This window comes from Camellia sinensis, chromosome 4, assembly GCF_055761805.1.
Source record: "Camellia sinensis isolate YWXY chromosome 4, ASM5576180v1, whole genome shotgun sequence".
NCBI lineage: Eukaryota > Viridiplantae > Streptophyta > Magnoliopsida > Ericales > Theaceae > Camellia > Camellia sinensis.
Genome location: NC_138964.1, coordinates 20,534,195 through 20,546,218, shown reverse-complemented (window position 1 = coordinate 20,546,218; position 12,024 = coordinate 20,534,195).

Genomic DNA, 12,024 nt, shown 5'->3' with positions numbered 1-12,024 from the left:
TATCAGATCGCGAAAATGACTTTTTATATTACTTTTTCAGATCTTTTCTCTCTAAGACCTAAAGCTAGGACCATCTCTCTTTAAAACTCTCTCTCTCTCTCTTTCTCTCTCTCTCTCTACATTTTCACCTAGTTTTAGTGATTTCTCACCGTAATCCCTTTGTTAAAAAGGTAGACCATCTCAAGATTTCCATTTTGATCTGTATAGAGTTGGATTTCGACATCTTTGAAGTTTCACTCTTGCTTGGCTCGTCTTCTCTCTTTGAGGTATGGATTTTCTACACTTTCATATGGTTTTTAACTTAGTTATTTGTCATTGTGTAAAAATGGTGGGATTTGGGAGTGGTTTGAGCAAACCTAAGGTTTGGGTGTGAAATAAAAAGAGGAATTTTTAGTGAATGTGAAATAAATGATTATGGGGTTTGAATATGAGGTTATATCGCGTCAAAATTGTTAATTTTGGTACGTGGGTGGATATTTGGAAAATGGGAGAGTTTAGACCTAAATAGATCAAATTGTTATTTTGTATAAATAACTGAAATTGGCATTGGTAATGTGAAATTGGATGATTGTTGATGTAAACGGTAGAGTTGGACACATGTTGCCTCTCACTTATGGAAATTTGAATAATTTATCTATTAAAAGATTGTATATCTGCTTAGAAATATCTGTATTGGACTATCAGTGGAGGATAGTTATGAGTGTTGTAGAAATTGCATGAGGATTAGGTGAATTGAAACTAATCTCTTGTTGATTGTCATTGAATATGACTATGTTTTAAATACATTGCATATGTATGATTATTTGGGAGGAGAAATGGGATGTACTCCATTGTTTGAGAGGAGATAGGGGATGGACTCCATTGAAATTAAGTTGGCCGGAGTGTCCAGAGTGAAAGTCCCGAAATCTTGTGTATACATGGGTGCCGATCCCGTGGACGAAATTTTCGTAAAATGACAAATTGAAGTGTTTGTGTGATAAACATGTTGATTTGATGGCCATTGAGTTGTAGTCTTAGTTGGGTTGTTGGAAGATACTGAATTTTGCTCATGAATTGAGAATAATAAATTAACTTGAAATGAATCAAAGGAAAATGGATTGATTATGAACCTTGAGACTTTATGATTATATAAAATGCGATTGTTTTATCATCGGTGTTGTATATGCACATTATACTTATATCTTTGCTAAATCTCATATACTGTGTTAGATTATTTCTACTGGGTTTTGGCTTACCCTATTTGGGAAAAACATTTTCAGGTACTGGTGATATACCTCCGTCAAAACAACAGCTTGGAGGGACTGTTGGGAAGCAAGAGTTTCTTTATTTTGTTTTATCTTTTTGTATAACCAAGGGCATAAGTTGTATTGAGCTGAGCTCACTTTTGTGTAACCACGTAATGACTTGGAAAGATGTAAGCCTATAGGGCACATGACTATATTTTTAGTTTTAATTCCCTGTACATTACAACACATGTTGTAGATTCAGGATGAATATTTGTGAATGTATAATGCATGTGTTAACTTTTGTAAACGAACTCTGATGAATGAAAATATTTTATTTCATTATTCTTTTGCTTATGAGTTGGATTTATTGCATTATTTTTTTGGGGCGTGACACAAACGTAACACTCTAATGTAACATACTCCAATGTAACACACAAAAATATTAAAAAAACTCTTTAGTGTACTTTTTTCAAACGTAACACTCACAGTTTGGAATTATACATTTGTTCAAAACTTACTAAGGAATATTTGTACTCCTTTTGAAATGGTTTGAAGAATCTCACATTCTTTTTTTTTTTTGGGTAAACTACCAATACGTCCTAATAGTTGGACTTAATTTCCATCAAGTCCTATTGAAAATAAGTCCACTTAAAATTGTCGCTAAAAATAATTTTTTTTGTGACAATTTTTTTATATATTGTCACGCCCCAAAATTGGACAATTAATATTAAATTAGGACTAAACTTCAATTAATATTCTATCATCCAAATCCCAGAGATGAAACAAAAAAAACTAAACGCTAACCAAACCATCCACCATAATTTCATAACTAACCAATACCTCCAATATTTAAGTAACAATACATATTCAAAATAACTTAAATAATGTACGGTTACAAACCATGCCAAATTATCCCAATACTAAAGTCATAAAAAAAATAAATAAATACATAAACTAATATCAACCCTAAGCTCAATAAAATAAAAGAAATCCAAACGACAAGTCCAACACTATAGTAATTCCACGTCACCACCTTAGCCCCAACTAATCCTGCAAAGGAAAATCGGCTGCACTCAAACAGAACGCACCCGAGTTGCCAAAAGACAAAATGGGTCAGTACATAGGTATACTGGTATGAGTACAAGATTTAACACCCATGTGTCCACCAGACAAACAAAAATACATTTAATTCTTGTTACGAGACAAGACAAGTAGTTCCAACTGCACCGAGACGAATGACTAGTTTCCCGAGATACGGTGACATTTAGTTTCTTGCCCGTACACAACGAAATACAAATTGATTATGAAATAAACAAAATAGAAACAAAAATATGATGGGTTAGCCTTGCATAAAAAAGTTAGTAAGACCCACTATCCTGTAAAAAAATAAAGTTAGTATAATTTTATCATAAGTAACTTGTTGAAGAAATATAAAAATGTACCGTTTCATGCTTAAATAATTCGAATTGACCAAAACTCAAAGAACAAAAGTTGTACAGAATCAAATTTCCTAAAAGGTGGCGCGAACAAATTTAATAGAAACTGAACAGGCTGAGAGAAAAACTTAATAGAAGAATCTAGACGGAATTCAACCGAAAAATCTGAAGCTGAAAACGAACAGAAACTGCCCTAAAATGATTTTTTTTCGGAAAAGTTCAAAACACGAAAAGTGTGCAGAATAATGTTTTACTTCAGTTTACGCAAAACCTATAAAAATGAGCTCGTTTCGTGGATTAAAACAGCCTTTAAAATTTGCATTGCTAAATGAATCAAAACTATGATAACCAAGATCATCCGATTATAAGTTCTAATCGATCTTTTTAATAAAAAGTTAAAGCATAAAAGTTATTTAGAATCACGTATACATGCCTCTGCTCAAATTCCACAATTTATCGAGATCATTTACTATTTTTCAAGATGTACAAATCAATACAATTCACACTATAACAATAAACTCGTAATTAAATTCTTTGTACCTTAACTCTACCACTTCGGCCCTTCACTTTCGGCCTACACATATATTCCATGTACCTTCCGTATACCTAACACTATTCCGAAACCAAACTTGCACGGGGATATCGTCCTGAGTTTGACTCACACTCCTCGGATGGTTAGCATATACATACGTGCGTAAATCAAAACACTCGTCTACTCATGAGAACGAGGCAACAATATACATATACAAAATATCTCACTCATAAGAACAAACATAACAATGCCAAGCCTAAGGTATTCAAATAAATCTCATAATCCTCACTTTTTTTATACACTATTGATCACAAACACTTAAATAAAATAACACTTCATGGAGTCATGGTGGAGTATAAGGAATTTATCTGTGGTTCCTAATTTGTTTTAATTTCATATATCTATGAGTGTGATTACAACCATAAAATAAATATATATAAAAACCCTAAACCTGGCATACACAATTAATCAAAATAATTAAAATCAATCAATCATCTAAAAACCCTAAACTTTATATACACAACTAATCAAAATAATTAAAATCAATCTATCATCTTTATGTAAATACAAAATCAAACTAACATCAAACAAATAAAAATAAATAAATAAAAACAACGACTTAAACACAAATCAAAGAAAGTGAGTTTTGTGTTGGAGCAAATGGTTGAATAAGAAACTGCCTCATAAATGTGTATATAACTCACACATTTAAGGCTCATCAGTTTTACAAAATTAATTGGGTAGTTTTGCTAGCATTAGTTGCCAGCCTTGATGGCTAGAGGCTCCTCCCCTCTCCCCCATGGTGTATAAAATGAGGCCCTATTCCTTGAAAAGAGATATAGAATTTTTCCTTAACATCCATACACTGTCAGTCTACTTGTCCTATAATTTTCTTCCTAAGAGAGAGTGTTGCCGTTGTCCGTTCGTTAAGCTAATCAGAAGGTGCTTCTGTTGTAGCTGGTAAAAACCGCCGTATCCTGAGAAGTAGACACCGGCGTACCTCCAGCACCCAACGGTGAGGCGGCGAATCTATTTTAAGGAGACTGTGGTATCACACAGGCTTCGGTTTGCTTCCTTTAACCATTTTATATTTTATCTGTATTTTATTCAGCATGTTATTTTTCCTGAGATTGAAGGTTTGTTTTGTTCATCTCATAATTTTGCGATATGCAATGTGAAATCATGTAATGTGAGTAGTTTTTCCCAACAAGCTTAAAATAGATTCGACGTTTATCATATAATTATATTAATAGATTCATAGGTGTGTGTAATAATTTTGCATGTAATTGGCCACTGGTAGTACTAGCGAGTTAATTGGTTTATTAGATGCATGTACACAAGGTTAAGCTTTGGATTTTTCCATTTTGTGTATGCTACTGTTTGGTCTTCTCATGGCATGCAATAGGCCACTGTTATCAATAGGGAAGAAGAGTTCCATTAGTGCAATGTTAATTCACTGTTTTTTCTAATTAATTTATTAATTTATGGTGTACCGGTTCATGCCTTGTATTTCTAGATTTACATGCTTCTAGTACACATGCTTCTAGTTTACAATATAAATTATATATTCATTCGGGTTTAATTTTTAGTGTAATTTACATTTCTAGCATGTCTATTAGGTAGTAAATTTTTCATGTAACTTGTACCTATTAATCTTTAATTTAGGTGTGGAGTTGTAAAGTTTATAACTTACCTATATTTAAATTCATGTTAATTTCTCTAGAATTATTTGCATGTTAATCATGTCATTTTCAATTCTTGCCTAGTAATGTGATTTACGTATTTAGGAGTTATAAAATGTTTGTAACTTGCCTCAATTAATTACATGTTTAGTGTACCATAAGTTCATATGTAACATTTACTAATTTAAAATATGGTTTAATTATATTTAATTTAGGTCTGTAACTTATATAGTTAATTACATGTTTATTATGTAATTAATTTTTTTATAGTTTTTTTTAGTTTAAATTCTAGATGTGTAACTTAAGGGTTGGTTTTAATCTTTACTTACAGTTATGTATTAGTTTGTTTGCTAGTACCCTCTCCTTCAATCACTACTTTGCCAAAAGCAAAGAAAAGCTGAGGGAGGTTTTGTTGTATTTTGCTGCTAACTCTTTATTGCAGGAATACCTATGGAAATGGGAAAAAGGATTCATTTGGACTAAATATTTGAAGCAATTGTTTGCTTGAGTGTTCATTTGTGGTTATTCACCAATATGTAAAGCACGTTTTATTTGCTTGTAATTATTGTAGCAATTTTGTTGTAATTGCTTGTACAGTTTGGAACTTGGTGTGTTTAACCTAGTTCATCCCTTGGAAAATTTAATTCTTAAAGTTGTTTCCCATGGACTAGGAGTCAACATGCTCTTGAAAGTTTTGTCTAAGGTTAACTGGGTTTTAAGTGGGACCGGTGTGACCCCTCCAGTCTTCCTGGAAACTTTCCTGACTATGTTCGATTCTAGGTTGCGTGGTGAGACTAGTTTTGAATTAAATTTTCAATTGTGGGATTTTCTAGTGTTAAGTTTGATTTCTGGAAATACAGAATAGTGAAAATTCGGCTGTAATTTTTCAGAAATGGTAACTGTCTCTAATGTTGCTACTGCTGCTGCTAATGTTGGTGGGGATCCGAACCCCAGGGCGACTGGCTTGCCAACCCCTTCTGTGACCTCTGTGGTCAATCCTCCTGTTGTTACTCCGGCTATTCCGGGAGGACCGCTCAATCATCACGAGCGCCCGGAGAAGTTCACGGGAGTGAATTTCAAGAGATGGCAGCAGAAGATGCTGTTTTATTTGACTACTCTAAGCCTTGCGAGGTTTCTGAGTGAAAATGTACCAGCCGTAGAGAAGAATGAGCAAGATAAACAAAAGCTCATGGCTCCGGACGCTTGGAAACAAGCAGACTTCTTATGCCGGAATTACATTCTGAATGGCTTGGCGGATCCGCTTTTCAACGTGTTCTATGCCAAGAAATCGGCTAAGGAGTTGTGGGATGCCTTGGATAAAAAGTACAAGACCGAGGATGCTGGGGTAAAGAAATTTATCGTCGGCCGGTTCCTGGACTTCAAGATGGTGGACTCTAAAACTGTCCTCAGTCAAGTCCAAGAGTTCTAAGTGATTCTGCACGAGATACATGCAGAAAGGATGGTCCTAAGTGAGTCATTCCAAGCAGCTGTTTTGATTGAGAAGCTGCCTAATGGCTGGAAAGACTTCAAGAACTACTTGAAGCACAAACGAAAGGAGATGACAGTCGAAGAGCTCGTTGTCAGGCTCCGGATTGAAAAGGACAACAGGAAGAAAGGAGGGAGTACCTCCACTGTCAAAGCCAACATGGTTGAGCATGGCGAGTCCTTGGGGGCGAGGAAAAAACCACCGACAGGCAAAAGCTCAAAGTTGGGGGCTAGAGGAGGAATCTCCAAAAGGCCAGCCTACAAGCCAAAGGAGCCTACTTTTAGGTTCGATGGCAAATGCTTCAACTGTGGAAATGACGGGCAACGGGCAGTTGATTGTCTGAAGAAGAAGCCCTACAGGAAAAACCCTCCCCAACACAAAAACCGGGCACATATGGCTAAAATGGAGGAATTGTCACACGATGTGGACGACATGCATCTGTCAGCGGTCGTGTCAGAAGTGAACACGGTGGGGTCAAACCCGAGGGAGTGGTGGGTGGACACTGCGGCCACTCGCTATATTTGTGCAGAAAAGAGAATGTTCATAACTTTCGAACCGGTTTCAAACGGGGAGAAGTTGTTTATGGGAAACTCTGCAACCTCAGCTGTTGAGGGTAAAGGCAAGGTGATCCTGAAGATGACTTCAGGAAAAGAACTGACTTTGAACGATGTCCTTTTTGTGCCGGACATTCGTAAGAACCTTGTCTCGGGGTCTCTCCTAAGCAAGCATGGCTTCCGCATGGTGTTTGAATCAGACAAGGTCGTGTTGACCAAGGGCGAGGTCTATGTGGGGAAGGGATATATGTCAGGTGGTATGTTTAAATTGAATGTAATGACACTTATCCCTAAGATTAATGAGAAAGCTTCTTCTTCTGCTTATATGCTTGAGTCCCCTAATTTATGGCATGGTAAATTGGGTCATGTAAATTTTGACTCTTTACGTAGATTAATCAAGTTAGATCACATATCATCTTTCAAGATTAATCCACAACACAAGTGTGAAACTTGTGTAGAAGCAAAATTGACAAGGTCTTCTTTTCATTCTATTGAAAGAAGTACCTAGCCTTTGGGTTTAGTGCATAGTGATGTGTGTGACTTGAAAGTTGTACAATCACGTGGTGGCAACAAGTACTTCATCACTTTTGTTGATGATTGCACTAAATACTGTTATGTGTATTTGCTTAAAAGCAAAGACGAGGCTATTGATAAATTTATTCTTTTTAAGAATGAAGTTGAGAATCAATTAAGCTGGAAAATCAAGGTATTGAGAAGTGATCGTGGTGGTGAGTATGAATCCCCGTTTGCCAAGACTTGTGCTCAATTTGGGATTATTCACCAAACCACAGCGCCTTATTTGCCTCAGTCAAATGGTGTTGCTGAGCGGAAGAACAGGACGCTGAAAGAGATGATGAATACAATGTTGATAAGTTCTGGGTTGCAACAAAACTTATGGGGGGAAGCAATTCTCTCCTCGAATTATATTCTTAATAGAATACCACGGAAGAAAATGGACAAGACTCCATATGAGTTGTGGAAAGGTCACAAGCCTTCATATAAATACCTACAAATGTGGGGGTGTCTTGCTAAAGTGGCAGTACCTACACCCAAGCGGGTTAGGATAGGTCCGAAAATCGTGGACTGTATTTTCATTGGTTATGCACAAAATAGTAGTGCATATAGATTTCTTGTGCACAAGTCTGATATTTCAAATATATACAAGAATACTATCATGGAATCTAGAAGTGCATCTTTCTTTGAAGATGTATTTCCGTGTCGTCCCCAAGACAGGGTTCCGAGTTCCATGAAAGAAATAGATGATCACGAAGACGACCACATAGATGATCACATGGATGATCAAACAGCTGATCAAATAACTGATCAAGTAGATGATCAAGCTGATGAAGTAGATGAGCCAAGAATGAGTAAAAGGGCTAGAACCACAAAGTCTTTTGGTCCAGACTTCTTGACTTATATGTTAGAGGGAGAACCTCGAACGTTCCATGAAGCTGTGACTTCACCTGAAAGTTCTTTATGGAAAGAAGCAATTAAGAGTGAGATTGACTCCATCTTACAGAACCATACTTGGGAGTTGGTTGATCTACCCTCAGGTAGTAAGGCCTTGGGGAGTAAGTGGATCTTTCGAAGAAAGATAAAAGCGGATGGGTCAATTGACAAATATAAAGCTCGGCTAGTTATCAAAGGATACAGACAACGAGAAGGCCTGGATTACTTTGATACGTATTCACCTATGACAAGGATTACATCAATTCGCATAGTGATTGCAATAGCAGCTTTACGTGGTTTAGAAATACATCAGATGGATGTAAAGATAGCTTTCTTAAATGGAGATTTAGATGAAGAAATCTACATGGAGCAACCCGAGGGGTTTTCAGCTCCAGGAAAAAGTAAGAAAGTCTGTAAGCTTGTCAAGTCATTGTATGGTTTGAAGCAAGCTCCCAAACAATGGCATGAGAAGTTTGACAATGCTATGTTGTCAAATGGGTTTCGAATCAATGAGTGTGATAAGTGCGTATATGTTAAAGACACTGACAAAGGTTATGTCATTTTTTGTCTATAAGTTGATGACATACTCATTGTTGGTAGCAATGATGAAATGATTAAAGCTACCAAAAGATTGTTAAACTCTAAGTTTGACATGAAGGATATGGGCCTTGCAGATGTCATTCTGGGTGTTAAGATCACCAGAACATCTGGTGGTATTGTACTTTCTTAAGCTCATTATGTTAATAAGATACTTGAGAAATTTGGAAAGTCAGATACAAGTATGTTTAGGATACCGGTAGACTTAAGTCTATGTTTGACCAAGAATAATGGTGAGAGTGTCTCTCAACTAGAATATTCTCGGGTCATTGGGAGTTTGATATATCTGATGAGTTGTACAAGGCCGGATATCGCCTACGCTGTTAGTAGGCTGAGTAGATACACGAGTAATCCTAATGCTACTCATTGGAAGGGCATTATGCGGGTGTTGGGGTATTTCCGTTACACCCTGGATTATGGGCTACATTATACCAGATACCCAGCGGTACTAGAAGGGTATAGTGACGCAAATTGGATATCTGATATAAAAGATTTCAAATCCAATAGTGGTTATGTGTTTACCCTCGGACGGGTAGCCGTGCCTTGGAAATCTGCCAAGCAAACGTGTATCTCGAGATCAACGATGGAATCTGAGTTTATTGCTTTAGATAAAGCAACTGAAGAAGCTGAATGGCTTCGCCAGTTTGTTGAGGATATTCCACGTTGGCCGAAACCTATGCCAGCTATCAGTATTCATTGCGATAGCTAATCAGCGATTGGTCGAGCACAGAGTAATATGTATAATGGAAAGTCTAGACATATCCGTCGTAGACATAATTCCATACGACAATTACTCTCAAATGGAGTTGTCTCTCTAGACTATGTCAAGTCTAAGGACAACATTGCGGATCTGCTAACCAAAGGGTTAACTCGAGAGTTAGTAGAAAAGTCGTCAAGAGGAATGGGGTTAAGGCCTTTAGTAAAGGTTATCGGAACGGAAAATCCAACCTAGTTGACTGGAGATCCCAAGATCTAGGTTCAAAGGGACAACCTAACTTCGTGTAACGGGTGAGTCACTGAAGAGGTAAATCCTCTTGCCCATTCCTTTATACAGTGATGCCCTGTGGAGGTGGAAGGTTAAGCTAATGCTTTTAATGACCTTAGTGATGTGGTATAATGAAATACCGTATCTAGGTCACCTATGTGAGTGCGAAGTGGGGCCGCTTCTTTAAGAATTGTCAAGGCCGAATTCTTTAAAAACACTCACAGAACCAGGCTAGTGTTCCAGGGCCATACCGGACACACTAGTGAGAACAAGAACAATGGTTGGACTAACTCCTGTGTAAGGTCTATTGTCTCGGTTTACATAAACGGTAGAATAGTTCAAGACATCACGTTCACTGGTCAGCTAGTAAATCCGATAGGTTTTCACTACGAAAGGTTCAAGGCCAACAGTTACCTTTTCTGATGCAGGATTAGTCTATGTGCTCTCTCTCACTACAGGAAATATAGGATTTAACGGCGTTTATTTAACGACGTTTTTTTAAACGTCACTGTTTTTAACATTTAGCGACGTTTTATAAACGTCGCATTTTATTTTCAATAAAATGGTACCGTTTTGGGAATCGAAGTCGTTTTTTAAACGCCTTCATATGTGTTACAATAATGTTATTCCTTGCTCTCTCTCTTAGCTCTGTGAGAATCAGAGAACCCTTCTCTCTCTCTCTCTCTCTCTCTCTCTCTTCAAGCCCTCATTTTGAATCTGGGAAACCTTTAGTCTCAGAGAAACCAATCCCTCAAATCTCACTCACCCGATCGCTCGCTCTCTCTCTAAACCCTTCAGTCTCAGATATTACGAATCAACCTTCTTCAGCTCGGTTTCATCTCAGATCCAATCTCAGAGTGATTTCGATTTCGAAGTTCTTTCTCTCTCTCTCTCTCTTTCTCTCTCTCTCTCTCTCTCTCACTCTCGATTTCGAAGCTCCACCGCCACCACCATCTGCATCGTTGACTAAGGTGAGCACCACTGTCTACAATCTCAATTTCATATTCTCTCTCTCTCTCTCTCGCGCGCTCTTCCTTCTGTCGATTCTTCTCCTAGGGTTTACATATGTTTAAGATTTCAGATCTGAGATTTCTCATTCAAAAATATATGTTTCAGATCTGAGATTTCTTATTCAAAAATATATGTTTCAGATTTGAGATTTCTCATTCAAAAATATATGTTTATGATTTGAAATTTCTCATTCAAAAATATTTGTTTGAGATTTGAAATTTCTCATTCGAAAATATATAGTCTTTCCTCATTAAAAATTTTCATTCGAAACAATATCCTGTTAGATATGAGATTTTCATTCTAAAATACATGTTATGATGATTAAAAGTCAGAGCAATAGAAATCTAGAAAATCATTTTCTTTTATGCTGTTCTACATTGCTGAGTTGATGGCACAGCCCTTGACTAGCTAGAAACCAATTATTGGATTTGGAAGCCTAGGGTGAAGTCTGTGAGCCCGAAGACGTTTTGGTCTTATAAATGTCATTGGTAGATAATAATAATTACCATTGGTATTTAGTTTAATTATATGATTATTAGGAAGATATTCTGATTTTGTTTCCAAATGATATTTGGGTGGAGAGTTTCCTATTTTTATTAAGGTCGATATGCTATGGTTTGTAGTATAATAATAAGCTTTTGATTAATGATACTGATAGTGTTTTACGCTGTAATAGTTTGTGCTTTACCTATCTCGGTCTACACCATGAGTACATAATGTATTACCTTACAATTAATCTGTGTCAATGCGTGTGCTGTTATGTGCCTGCATGGAAACTTCACACATACAAAAGTCCATGTTATACACTCATGCACAATAATGTAACCGGTGCCTCTATGCATATTGTATCGTGGATGACATGAGTCCTGTACAAGCATCACCATTGTTGTCAAGTTGTGAATTGAATCATGGATCATCTTGCTAAAATATTGAATTGTGAATTGTAAGATTCATTTTATTTAATATGATATATACTTTTGTATATTTATAAACATATAAAAATGTACACTTTTTGAAATAAAGTAAATTATCAATATGACTAAATCGTATATGTGCATATACGTAT